General features: G+C 46.0%; 1 protein-coding gene across 6 annotated transcripts in view; it reads right to left on the minus strand.

Annotated features, from left to right (window-relative positions):
• BOC (BOC cell adhesion associated, oncogene regulated) overlaps positions 1 to 12,136 on the minus strand; it is an 81,501-nt gene extending 69,365 nt beyond the window's left edge. For 4 of the 6 annotated variants that reach the window (XM_026657382.1, XM_026657380.1, XM_026657381.1 and 1 more), the window contains exon 1: positions 11,831 to 12,136. The gene's annotated coding sequence lies outside the window, so the exon portion shown is untranslated. Of the gene's footprint in view, positions 1 to 11,567; positions 11,643 to 11,830 lie in introns of those variants that run through there. The other 2 variants (XM_024202357.2, XM_024202351.3) reach the window with 2 other exon arrangements.
• Between the last annotated feature and the right edge of the window lie 2,423 nt (positions 12,137 to 14,559).

The following is a 14,559-nucleotide window of genomic DNA, read 5'->3' on the forward strand; positions in this document are numbered from 1 at the left end:
TACATGAACTTATCTACTTCTTTTTTTATCCGAGTTATACTTTTGGCCTTCACAGCATCCCCTGGCAACAAGTCCATAGGCTGACTGCTTTGGGTGAAGAAGTACTTACTTCCTTATGTTTGTTTTAAACCTACTGCCTATTAATTTCATTGGGTGACCCCTGGTTCTTGTGAGAACACCTCCCTATTCACTTTCTCCTCACCATTCATGATTTTATTGATGTCTATCATATCTCCCCTTAGTTGTCTCTTTTCTAAGCTGATCAGTTGCAGTCTTTTTTAAATCTCTCCTCATATGGAAGCTGTTCCATAACCCTCATAATTTTTGTTGCCCTTCTCTGTACTTTTTCCAATTCTAATATATCTTTTTTGCAATAGAGCAACCAGAACTGCATGCAGTATTCAAGGTATAGGCTTATCATGGATTTATATGGCAGCTTTATAATATTTTCTGTCTTATTATCTATCCCTTTCTTAATGGTTCCTAACAGTCTGTTCGCTTTTTTGACTGCCGCTGCACATTGAGTGGATGTTTTCAGAGAACTGTCCACAATGACTCCAAGATCCTTTGCTTGAGCAGTAACCGCTAATTTAGACCCCATCATTTTATATGCAATTGGGATTATGTTTTCCAGTGTGCATTACTTTGCATTTATCAACATTGAATTTCATCTGCCATTCTGTTGCCCACTCACCCAGTTTTGTGAGGTCCCTTCATAACTCTTTCCCTCCCACCACAGGTATAATTATCCCTTAGAGCACTTAGAATGATGAGTAGCCCTTTATCACTCCACTCCTCCCATGATGCACCTCAAATCACCATCTTCCTGACCCCTCCCTCACTTCCCTGCAACACAGAATATTCCTGTACTGACTATATGGATACATGCAAGTGATGCTGCCCTCTACTGACTGAGTCCACAGCATAGCTAAGGGGCCCACGACTGGCAGCAGCTATAACCGTTTGCCTTTGGCTCATGTAGTAGAGGCTTGTGGTTTTGGAGCAGAAGGATCAGAAGCCTAGTCCCAGCCCCCCTACCCCAAGAGAGAATGGGAGTGATATTTATATAATAACTGTGCCTTATCCGCAGCACACAAATTAGTCACACTAGTTCCCTTACTCTCTGGCAACTACTCTCCAGCTTGCAAGTCACCATACCTCAGCTAATTCTCTCCTGTTAGCGGGTTCCCGTATATGGAACTGGTTCTTTCCCTTCCACTAGGCCGGACTTGCACTTTTCCTTTCACCTGCCCTTTCCCCAGGATCACAGCAGAGCTCCCTTCAACTTTCTTCAGGCTGACGGGCACTTCGACACTGCAGGGGTAGGCACCATAGACAACTTTACAGAAGCGTCTACGTAGCAATCAGGCGGTGCGGGTGCAGCTCGTGTAGACGTACCCAAGCTAGCTTCAATCAAACTAGCTGGCTAAAAATAGCAGTGTAGCTGTGGGCTGCCCAAGTAGAATCCCGCCTGGCTCCAAAGGTACATACGCGGTAGTTAGTCCATCCCACCACGGCTACACTGCCATTTTTGGTGAGCTAGCTCAATCCAAGCTAGTGTAGGTATGCCTGCACCTTCTGAATTTAGCCTCACTACACCCCTGTTTCCTCTTTACCTCGCTAGCTAAAATAAAAGCCAAGTGTTCAGCTGCGACATCCACCTCAGAAAGTTAGCGTGGGCCAACGGCTAGAGCACTGGGCTGGGAGTCAGGAGATGTGGGTTCTACTCTGCATTGTGACACTGACCTGCTGGGTGACTTTGAACCAGTCACTTCACCTGGTTTTCCCTCCCATCCTTTGCCGGTCTTCTTCATTTAGAATGCAAGCTCTTTGAAGCAGGACTCTCTCTCACTATGTGTATGTACAGCACCTAGCACAATGGGGCCCAGAACGTGGCTGATTCCTCTAGGTGCTACAGTAATACAAATAATAATTTAGGATTTAAAGTAAAAGGGGAGCAAGAGGCTCTTCTCAGGCTCTCACCTGGAGAGTCACATTAACAAACCTCCTCTTACCTTAACCCGTCTACTAGCCAACAGGTTATGCTCACATTTTTTTGGTCTGGTAAAATGTGGGTGTGCTTGTTTGATTAGTATTTTTTAAACAGTGGCTCTTTGAAATAGCTCTGGGGTTTGGGGTATTGAAAGCAGTCCCAGCCTAAATGAATTGGTGGGCAGAGTGCAGGTGAGGTGGCCAAAGGTGCATAATAAATATGACTTACCACTTGGTTCTGCAATCTCAAACATGGTATGTGTATAAATGCCATTCTATTTCCTCTCCAGCCATCCCCCACCCTTCCAGCACACAGCATAGCCTTCCTTAAATGCAGCTCAACTGCCAATTTAGGTGAAGCCAGCACGTTTTCATTACTACTCTCTGTTGTATACTTAAGGCTTGTACCTACTCCTAATGAAATAACGGGGAGTTCTGACATTAATTTAAGTGGAAGCCAGAGCCAACACAATCTGTAGTATGTTGTGTAAGTGCAATTTACTGTCTATAGAGGTCTTCTGGCCTCTGTTTGGCATGCACATGAGTAGTCCCCAGTACTACAAGATAAGGTAGAAAGGGAAAAGGGATGTTGTGAGACTAAATTCATTAGTTAGTAAAGCACAGTACGATCCTTAGATGGAGAGATCCTTAGAAACGCAAGACATCATAGCTCAATGTTTGTGAGGAACTTAGTTATTAGGGTGATGTGGGCTACACAAGTACACACAGATGGCCAAGATTGCTTTCTCTCATCTGTGCTTGTTGAGAAGGGTGCAACCTTTCTTCTCAGAGGTCGTCTTTACCACAGAAATCCAGGCCTTTGCCCTCTCGAGATTAGACTAATGCGACACTCTCTACTTGTAACGACACCGTGGGATCACACAGATTGGCACACCCTACGTAGTAAGCCAGGCCTCGAACAGAGATCACATCACATTGATGCTTCATAGTCCATTTCCAAGTAGTTTCCAGGTAGGGCTTAAGGTGGTGGTTTGGAGCTAGACGGTTAGAACCTTAACAGGGTGGAAACCCAGCTATCAGAGAGACCACCCTGCTCCTCGGGTGACGCCACCACACAGGATCAGTGAGGGCACTCAAGAAAACAAGATCCTGATTTTAAAAGGAAGGGGAGTTGTTTGGATTTTGAAAAGCACCTTAGTGACTTAGGAGCACATGGCCCATGGACTTTCAACAGGCCTTGCGTTAAATCACTTCGGTGCTTTGGAAAATCCCACCCAGAGCGATTTCCAAGAGAATGCTTCAGCTTTGGATCTCAGTCCCACCCTCTTGGCCTGACACAGCTCAGACTTGTTGACCTAACAGCTTTCCTTTAACTCCTGTGCCAGTTGTCTGGGGCCCTGGAGCCCAAAGGAAGTGCTTGCTGGCGACGGCAGGCTCAGAGAGCAGCTGGCCAAAATGTGCCCATACCACCCACAGCCATGCAGCCATGCCATGCACTGATTGAGTGCCATCCTCCCACCCCAAAGCTGAGTGCCTTTGATTGGAAGGGGTGGAGTGAAGAGAACCCTCTATGCATTATCTATAGTTTGGAGCTCTCCGGGATTAAAGGCCCCAGATTAATGTAAAAATATTAGTCATCATTCAAAATACTACTGGCTTCCAAATAACTGTCCATTTGTTTGCGAAAGAAAACCCTTGCTGCATGGAGTATTGCCAGTGTGCTCTCTGGGGAGAAGGCCTCTACATGGACTTAATCTAGGCTTTAGATTTTAAACAGGAACAGCTCAGACTGTTCTCAGACATTTTCTCTGGCAACTGGACTCCTAGTGGATGTGATGGTCTCTCTCTTGCCTCCTCTTTCTCCACTTTCAAAGTGTGGCATCAAAGGGCTTCTTTGAAGATAAGGCCAAATTTTCAATTTGGGGCGGGGCGGGTCTTCATAAAACAAGAAGTGGAGGGATGGAGAATGGAGAGGTGGGAAAAGGCGTGAGTCATTTTGCTTGTGGAGATGCACGCTGCCTGGAACATAAGATGACAGTGGTCTCTCTGCACCACCACTGGCTGGAGCCATAAATCTGTTGCAGTGCTCCTACCGACACTAGACTCCCTGATGGTCACACTCAGCTAACAGGTCTTCTATAGCAGGTTACCAGCTTGTTCTCCGAATCTCAAAGCACTGCACAGAGCCCCCAGAAAGCTTCCCATCCATCCAGTACAAGCCTTTCACCACACTGCCATGCTTGAAGAGGCATGCTACATTTCCATCCTAAACCAATCGCGGTTCCTATCTATGGCCTCCAGAATCACAGCACCTCACAATCTTTACTGAATTTATCCTCACCATGCCCCTGTCAGGTGGGCAAGTGTATTCTTACAGATGGGGAACTGAGGCACAGAGAGGCTAACTGACTTGCCCAAGGCACACCGAATGTCTGGTAGAACAGGGGATTGAACGTGGGTCTCCCCCGGGCCATCCTTCATCTCAGCGCTCCTCAGTGCAGGGCAGGTGGGCAGTATCTATGTTGTTTTGAATCAGCTTTAGACCCGGTCTCCATTAAGGAAATAAGCATCAAGGTAGCTACATCAGTGTGGACCCATAATTAGACACACTGCAGCAGCGAAAAGCAGGGGCTATGCTGGTGCAGTTTATTTTAGTGCCTCACTGGATTAAGCTGTATCGGGGTAAGCCCCGCTTCGGGCCAGTGCAACGCATCTAGGTCAGGGGGTCATACCAGTGTGACTACATTGATGGAGTTACACCTGCGTAAATTTCCTTAATGTAGACGGGGCCTTGTTTACCATTACGCAATGGCTCAGAGGGCTCTATCTAACCTGCCAGCTTGGCCTGCCAGCTTTCAGATGGCACCAACCCTCCATTGCGGAAAGCCTCTAATTTCAGGCAATTTGAAGTGGTTTGGAGAAAATAAAAATAACCTAAAGGCTTCTGGTCTGATGTTAGAAAGTTAATGCTAGAGTTCTTAAAGGAATAGCCCTCTCACTCCCGCACATTCGTATCATTATAGCGACAGGGGACTGTCCTGACACACAGGCCCGTGCCTAAAATCAGTTTAGAATCCAATAAATATATTTCAGTGCCCGGCAAAAGGATACACACACACCAAGACCCTGACTCTACTGATCCCTTTGCTGGATTGGACCTTTGGTTGCCAAAATGGAATTTCCACCAGTGAGGTTTGGTTGACAGACTTACTGGCTGTTATAGGCAAATAGCTGAACTCCTGGAGGGGAGACGGACTAAGTGGGATGAAATTGATTTACTTTCAATCCCTGACTGAACTTTTACAACAGTCTGCGTATACCCACTGCAGCCCATATTGCCTTGACTCCGCTGTATCCTCCTAGTGCCTGACTTCTGTGAGGTTTGGATTAGGCCCAAGAAGCCTGTGGTCGCTACACAACGACCAGGCACAATCACAATCCTCACGTCTGAGAGGAGCTCAGGGACTGATCTCCCCCCACATCCCACCAGGTGAAAGCTGCTCTGAACCAGTTGAGGAGAGAGCAGGGTCCAGGTCTGTCTCCTTCTTGGCACTGGCACTCTGCCTAATAACGGGGTGCAGTATTTATGCAGCTCCCACAATCTGAAACAAGATCCCTTAGTTCCCGCTGTGGGCAAACAGCTCTGCACCACCTCTTACTCAGGACTCTTATAGGCTATTATGGTAGCACCTAGGAGCTCCAGACACAATCCAGGACCCCACTGTGCTAGGTGCGGTACAAACTCAGGACAGACAGTTCTTCCCCCAAAGAGCTTACAAATGTGATTGTCAAGCACAACTGAACCTTTAAACTGCATATGGATGCCACCTCTTTTACGGGAAAAATAGCAATTTGTACTGTCAATGATCTGAATAAAAATAAAATTAAGAAGTCAACCAAACGTGATCCAACCCGTTCTCCAAAACGCCATCTGACACCCACTTTATTTTGAGGGGTGGTGTTTAAAAATAAACTTGGCTACCTTTGTTATTGTTAAAATGTTTTTTACATTTTTGTACTTCTTTGCTTTCTGAGTTAGTATCTAAGACCCTCTGAAGAGGGGTGTGTCATTTCTTAGTTATCTGTAGGGCCCTGCACGCCCATGGCATTTATAGAAGTAGGCAAGAACTGAAAAGCCTTTAAACACAAATATTCATCTTTGGGCTTTTCTACATGGCGAGTTTCACACCCTGGCTTGCCACACAATATCACAGCACCCCAGATTCCCACACAGTAACTCACTGCATGGATCCTGCTATATATAGCTCAGTGAAAGTCCCCCAGCCCATTCTTACAGATCCAGAAGGCCTGAACAGCCACCGACATTTCAGAATGTTTATCCAAACCTTATATGAGCCTAGTGAAGTCAACAGCGATCTTGCCATCGACTTCACTGGGACCTGGGATTGGGTCATTTTATATCCATCTGCCATTGTATCCTGCCAAAACCCCATAGTGAATGCAGAATGAAGGTTGCCTACTGCCACTTCATTTGCTTCCGGAACATGGTGGGCGACTAACCGTCAATCTCTTGAGAGCTAGGAAATGCAAGGGTAAGTTAATGTCTTCCACGCTGCACTCCTACCCACCTTAAACTCTGCCTCAGTGGAGGTGGCAGTAGGCACTGTGAGTACAGAAGAGCTCTGTGTGCTCAACACAGCTCCACCTCACCATTCCTAATCAAACAGTTTCACAATGTCAAGAAGCATTGGTGTGGGGGGTATTTGCAGGTGATCAGCATGGCTCTGACCATCATCTCCCCCCTAAGGATGTTGAGAGGCAAAGAGATTAGGAGAATGCTTCACCCCATCCTAATGAGCCTTGGCACCTGGGCCGTCCCTAGTGGTGCGGGGCCCGGGGTGGAAGTGACGGATTCGTCTTTTACGGGACCGACCACGCCGGCCAATCGCACCGGTCCACGGGGGCCCCCAAAGCATGGGGCCTGGAGCGGTCCAAGGGACGGCTCTGCTTGGCACCTTCCCAGTGTCCACCAGAACTCCACACCTGCACTGCCAGTCATATGCTGCTGGGAACCCGCACTGACCCCTGTGCTGCACTGTCGCTCTGATGAATACTAGCAACGCGTTTGCTGCATCATTGTGGCCACAAGACTCACCAGGGTAACTGAAGAGGACATCCCAACTGGAGTCCTTAGGACAGGAACAAACAGGTGTTAAGCACCTGCAAAGTCTTTAGGGGTTTGTTCTGACTAAGAGAAACAGTCGCCTTTAAGTCGGGCTTCATTATAACTAGACTTGGCAGAAGCTGAATTTTATTTCTTTACAATTTTGACAGATGACATTGATGTTTATTTTTATGCATTTTTTTCTATTTTTATCTGTTTAAAAGTTCACAGTTGTGGGAATTTGGGGGGGGCGGGGAGGGAAGAGTCAGATAATTATTTAACAATAGCGGACGTTGAGATTCATAGTTAAAGCTTTAAACTTGTTAAAACACCCCATGTCAAAATACAAAGTCAATATCCTTAAATCAAATTCGAACAAGTTCTCAAGCCGCATTTTTGTTACTTTGCTTATCTGTAAATTTCAATCATCATCGTCGTAAAAGTGTTTTCGGCAGTTTTGGCATGCATGGGGAAATCGACATTTACAGATAAAAATCTGATCCTTCTGAGCCTATTTACTACCATACCAAACTGCTGCATCTTCAGAACTGCGATTCCACAAGCAATGGGCTGACTCAGCACTATAATCATCAAAGCACAATGGCTGGTTACTGCAACACGCACATGCAATAGGATTTCCAACTAATGTTTCTGAAGGAGCTTTAAAGCTGAACAGGCTCGACCCAGGAGGCGGATCACCTGAACCAAAAGATCAGCAATCCCCTGACCATAATGCACCAACTACAAGCCAGCAAAATCAGGCATTTAACATCATGGATCTGACAAATGACCTCAACAAAGTCTACCTCGCAAACCTCCCCTAGATGTCTGAGGTGGTATTTTCAAAACCACTCAGAGTTGGCCTAACTCTTCTCTCACTCAAGTCAAAATTCCCACTGACTCTCACGGGAGCAGAGCAAGGCCAACCATGAACCCTCATTGTCTGCGGTAGTTCCAGTGTCTTGGGGCTATCTGTTACACCAGCCTAAATCCAGAGACATTCCTCGGCCTTCAGCTGCTCAGCTATGCATTACAATCTGGCCATCAGCGTGAAATGACGGGAGAGTGGCTTCAAACACATGGTTTAGCTGCTTTGCCTTTTTCCTTTGGCCCCAGGGTTAAATTGAATGTTTTGTTATTAGTCACCTTGAAGTCACCCTAGAGGTTCATGTGCCTTGACTATGGTTGTAGTCAGGAAACTAGCTCACCCTTTTCAACACAACTCCTCCTCCTAGGGGTGAGATTCTGCACTATACCTCTTAGCGGTGCGGTGCAGTGCAGCATTCACTGCCCAGGTGGAGAGGAGGCTAAGGTGGCTACCTCCCATTCCTCGGCCCCCACTGTAATCTCGACAAACCTGAAGGCCTAAATTACAGCACCCTATCCTTGCTGCCTATGGCCGTCCCTAAACATGCCTTGGTTCCCCGGTACACATGCCCCTTAAGGCTTGCCAGGGGACCTCAGAAAGCACTCTGCGGCTGTCTTCCTCAGATCCTGTGACAAGGGAATCCTTTTAGATCCCCTTTATGCTCCTTCAGCTCTTTTACCCACCATATAGGGGGCAGAACTGGGGTGAGGATATCACCATATGCATCCAATGTCTAGCCTCGCTTTACCAAGAGAAACAAGGGTTTATATTTGTTGGCCCTGACAATATTATTAATCATATTTGCAATTCTATAGTGCTTTCCATTCGTGAGTTAGGTCAGTATTAGACCAAATTTTAATAATGGGGAAATTGAGGCAAAGAGGGAGGAAGGATCTTACCTCAAAATCACACTGGAAGTCTGTGTCAGCCAGGAATAGAACCCAAGTCTTCTGACTCCCAGCCCTGTGCTTTAACCTGAAGATTATCCTTCAGCCCCCGTTTCTATTCCGCCCTAAGACAGCCACAACAATCTGAGCGGGAATCTCTTCTGTGAGCACATAATCCAACTGTCAGCCTTCCTCACTCCTCAGATGCAGGAAGAACCCAGGTGGCACTGGCAGTTAGAAAAGTAAAGTCACCTGTTGACTTGGAAACCAAGCACATTTGATCCAGTACAAGGAGTTTTTCTGACTGCTGTCACACTGACCTCACACCCTCTTAGGCCGGGAAAGAGCTTTATTTCTTTGCACCATTCTCTGCAGTGGGCTCAGAGGATTCCATGGGTTTACAATCTTAGCTGCAGCTTTCCTTGTTTTGGGGGACTTAAGTTAGATCCTTAAGGCTGAATTCTGCCACTCTCAGTAACCCAGGTGAATGGAAGTTGCACCCCTGGATCTGAGCTCCATGGTCAACATAGTGAAGCTTGCAGGGTTTGGGTGGGGGGGGTGCAAGGAATTATAGGAGGCAAGGGGAGTTGGGCAATTATTCAGCTGTTCTTTGGCCAAACAAACCCCAAAAGGAAAAGCTGAGAGGGTCTGATACCCAAGGGGCTAGAAAGATCTCGTGAATACTTAAGTGTCCCATTTGGCAAGGTGAAACCAAACAGTCCACGTGCTGTATTGTGTCAGATGGATGACCCAGTGCATCACAGTAACAAACAGATGAGGAAAAGCGGTGCTTTCCAATCCCTAAGGAAGTAGAGAGTGACCATGAGAATTCACATCCTAGAATGTAGCAGCCACAGTCACCTGTAATGTATCCTCTTTACCTCTAGTGCAGAAGAGAGGGCAGTGTGTGGATGCTGCCACCTTTACAGTTTTCACTGAGAGCTCTCTCAAAAGAGGAGTTATTTTTGAAAGGGTGAAATGAATTTGGTCCTCAATTTTGTACATCAGCCTTTTGCGCTTCCTTCATGTGAACATGCCCTATTTTTCCTATGTAGAACTCCATCAGCAAGGAGGGGAGCACTAGGTCTGATCTCAGCCCTAACAGAAAACACCCACTGGGAATTTAGCCTGCATTAGACCTGGAGGATTAGACCTTTTGATTGTGAGGGAAGCAAAACTCCACTGATTTCTTGCCATAGATAAATCCATCCATTCTATGGGAAAATCGTAACTCTCCCTAAATTATATCTTCCCCAACAGAGTCCAGGGTGCTTCCTATTAGCAAGGGGAGCTATTTACATTCAGTTATTTAGGTCATTTAAAAAACAAAACACCCATCATTTGCAACCCTCACAGTGTTTCTTCTGAAACCTTTCCCAGAGCCGTAAGCCTCAATATCCAACCCACCAAAAAGGTGTCTTGTGTGTTCATATGTGTGTGTGCGTGCATGTGCAAAGCCAACAATTTTCTCTCTTCCAAATGCAGGCAGACTGAGAAAGCACACTCCCAAAAGGATAGGAAAACCAAAATAAAACCCTACTTGCAAACAAATGAAAAACAAAAAACCCCACCACCAACATAAAACCCCCTCATATTCTTTTAATCATTTTCCACAATGAAGTTTTTTTAAACCATGGGAAATGAAGCTTGACAGTCAGGCTGCAGATGGACACATCAAAACGATATTGCCCAGTGCTGCTTGGTAGCTGTGCAGAAATTAAGAGAATTGGTCACCAAGTAACTCAAACAATTTAGGACATGCAAGAAATTGTATGTGAACACAGACCAGTCTGTATATATAGAATCACACTCTCCTGTTCACGTAAACCAGAATATGCATGGAGGCAATAGAGTTTCATTTAAAAAAAAACACACACCAACTTGACTAGATCCTGAAATACCTCTTCCACAACTTCACTGAAATATACTTGGGGAACTGTGGCCCCTCTACAGGCATAAGTTTTAGTCAAAAATAAAATATTTGTGTTAAATCAGTTTTGCCCTTTGGGGGTATCAATAAAGGCGCTTGCTTAGTCTATTATTTTCTATTATTAGCAAATTCTTCAAAACTCTTATTAAAAGAGTAATTTGAATGCAGCTATAAATCCTGAACCCTTCCCTCCCCTAAATAATCGGTGCATTTTCTATTTAAAGACAATGTTACAAGGACCTGCCAAAGTTACAGTCCAGACACTAAGCTACACACGCATAACATCCTCTCAAGTCCCACATCATAGCAGAAAGCGATTTCCCCCAACTCTCCTTTAACATCCCATCCCCCCTCCCCATCTATTTCACAGATCACCTTCGCATAAGGACTAAAATATACAATTGCACAAGAAAATGCAGGCAGTGAACAAACATTTTACTCACAGAAAACCCACCCACGCTTCTCTCTGCAACAGGAACCCCTCCACATAATCACAAGCCAAGATGCCTTTGCATTACTTGTCTTTTCTGCAAACTCCCATCATTTTTTTAAAATAAATCCACTATTCTTTACGAAAGATGGGGGGGGGGAGAGAGTAAAGAAATCTGTTTCTTAAATCCCCCCCCCCCCCCGGTATCTTGTTGGTTGGGGAAGGGAGCCGAGTTGATCTTTGGGGAAGTTTTGGGCATTGGAGCTGCAGTACCCACAGAGTACGTGCAGGGCCCTCCATTAATGCCGAGAAACAGACAGAGTGAAATAAACAAGCCCCCAAATCCCACCTGCCCGGTCAAAAACAAAACTCACCATGGAAGGGGGGCGAGGGAATCGCTGGGGAAACTGTTCTTCTCTTGCTATTTTTATTGCATTAAAAAACACAAACCACAGAGATTTCCCCTAAAAACATCCAGCAAACAACCTTCCCAAACTCCAACACAAAGATTTGCGGCTCCTACACGTAGGAGCTTAAGGAAAGAAAAAACCACAACCCACCAGAACGTCTCTCGCTCGCTCGCTCCAAAGCAAACTTTTTTTAACCTCCCCACCCCACCCCCAGCTGTTTCACTCACCGGAGATCTCTGATGGAGCAGGAAGGAGAAACACAAAGATACACAAAATGAGAAGCAACAAAGAGGCTAATGTCCAGGGGCTGGGAAGTTCCAGGCCGGATCTGGAACTCAGCAAAAGAGTCAGGGGGTTTTGATTTTGTGACTTACTTTCTTTTCGTGCTGGTTGATTTTAGGGATAATTTTAGGGGCGGAGGGATTCTGCAGGGCTCAGGGGAGGAGGAGGAGAAGGAAGCTGTTGCAAGAGGAAGAAAGAGACATTGGAATCAGGGCAGCCACATGGAAGAAGGTTTTTTGGATGACTGAACTCCCAAACAATTCCCTTCTTTTGCTACCAGTCCTGCGGCTCTTCTGGAGCCTCCCATTCCCCCCTCCCCCTTAGTAGGAGGAGGGAAAGGAGGAGGAGCAAGACGTGAGAGGGGGGAAAATAAATCCCCAAAGGAAGGTAACAAACAATAGTCTCCCCAAATACTAATAATGGGCATCAGATGGATTCTCTCTGTCCCATCTCCCAGCAATTGGGGTGAGTTTAAAGAATCACACACACAAAGCAGCAGTCCTGGTGCTCTCCCCCCCTCCTCCCCCTCTGTCCCCAGAGAAGCGGAAGCTGGGAAAGTTGAGCTGAAAAGTTTGGCAAAAGAAGGAGGGTCCCTCCACCACCCCTTGTCTTGTGGACTTGGTATGTGGCGGTCCTCAGTGACCCCCCATTCATCATGGAGGAGGGCAGTTAGAGGCTGGAGCTGCTGCAGCAATGTGACTTTTTCTTTACACACAACACTGAACCTTTAGGTAGGAAAGGTTTCAGAGTAGCAGCCGTGTTAGTCTGTATCCGCAAAAAGAACAGGAGTACTTGTGGCACCTTAGAGACTAACAAATTTATTAGAGCGTCTCTCTTGGAACTTACAGCCTTGCTGATGGAAAAATTGTGTGTGTTGGTGTAACCAACCAGGGGGTCCTATTTTTCTTTATTATTCACTGCTCCATATTGCACATGCAATAGTATTGTATCATATACTGTATGATGGCTAGGCTGAAGGGAAGTTGGGGAAAGTATGTCTCATTACAAAACTAAGATATATCAGCTGTAAAGGATAGATGTTTAATTGTCTTCCCCTGTCCCAGCCTTTTGCATTTTGCTCACCTTTATAAGCCCCTCACTTGCAAACACTTAAGCATGTGCATAACTTTACTCATGTGTATAGTCCCGTCTAAGTCCAGAGGACTGCTGGTGAAAAGGGTTTATCTACACTTATTGTTGCAATCGATGCAGCAAGTGTCCTTTTAGTGAGTCTGGTGAAGACACGCTAAATCGATGGGAGAGCACTTGCCCATTGATTTGTGTGCTCCACCTCCGGGCTTGTCTACTCTACTGGCCGATCCATCGGCAGCGATCGATCCAGCGGGGGTCGATTTATCATGTCTAGTATAGATGTAATAAATCGACCACCGATCTCTCTAGCGTCGACTCCGGTACCCCACCTCAACGAGAAGCGCAAGGGGAATTGATGGGAGACACTTTCCCGTCAACTCAGCGCAGTATCGCCACCGCAGTAAGGGATCTAACTATGTCTACTTCAGTTATGTTATTCACGTAACTGAAGCTGCGTAAGTAAGATCGATTTACCACGGTAGTGTAGACTGTCACACATGTGCTTCAGTGTTCGCAAGCTTGGGCTTTAAATCTTTAAATTGTCAGATCTTTGGAGCAGGGACCGTATCTCCCCCATGTTTGGGCAGCAGCTAGCACAACAGATCTCCCGCTGTCATTGAGGCCTCTGGGTGTTCTTTTCACCATGGGCCCAATCCTGCTCCCAGTGACGTTACAATTCCCATTGACTTAGGGCTGGTCTACATTGCGGGGGGAGATTGATCTAAGTTACGCAACTTCAGCTACATGAATAATGTAGCTGAAGTCGATGTGCTTAGAACTACTTACCGCGGTGGCGACTGCACTGTGTTGACGGAAAAGCATCTCCCATCAATTCCCCTTGCGCGTCTGGTTGAGGTGGAGTACCGGAGTTGACGCTGGACTAGACACGATAAATCGACCCCTGCTGGATTAATCGCTGCCCGTCGATCTGGGTGGTAGTGTAGACATGCCCTTAGAAAGGTGCAGGATCAGCCCCCAAATGCATCATAGTGAAAGAGATATGTAACTGCCAAGTGATTGGTGGTACAATGAGCAAAGCAGTCTACATGTCCTGATCCTAGGAGCTGAGCACGCACAAATCCCATTGATTTCAGGGAGAGTTGTGGGTGCTTAGCACCTACTGGGCTCAGAGAGAGCCATCATTCCCTGAGAGCAACGTGGCCAGAACAGAACGTGGGACATCGCAAGCAAGTGCTGACAAAACCTTGATACTACATCACTGCTTCATGAATTCTGCATGTGCTACAGATTTAGCAGAAAAGTCATTTTAGAGAGCTTTTAAAACATTTTACTGGGATTATTTTTCATATCCCTTGGCCTATAAAACCAGACTCCAGTGATTATCATGACTGGACCTTGGAGAGAGAGAGAAATAATAACAAAATGAGCTACTAATAAACATGAACAGAATCCTTATGGAAAAATCCAGTAGATTTTAATAGGGATGAAACCTATATGGGGTCTGTAGAAATTACTTTTTCTATAGAATTAAATAGAGAGGATGTCTTTTCTATAGGTGTTTTTTTAACCATGCTAAGGGACCTCTAGCAGGGACATAAATCTCTATGAAACTCTCCGGGTG

The sequence above is a fragment of the Terrapene carolina genome, unplaced genomic scaffold (assembly GCF_002925995.2).
Source record: "Terrapene carolina triunguis isolate 2854851 unplaced genomic scaffold, T_m_triunguis-2.0 Scaffold242, whole genome shotgun sequence".
NCBI lineage: Eukaryota > Metazoa > Chordata > Testudines > Emydidae > Terrapene > Terrapene triunguis.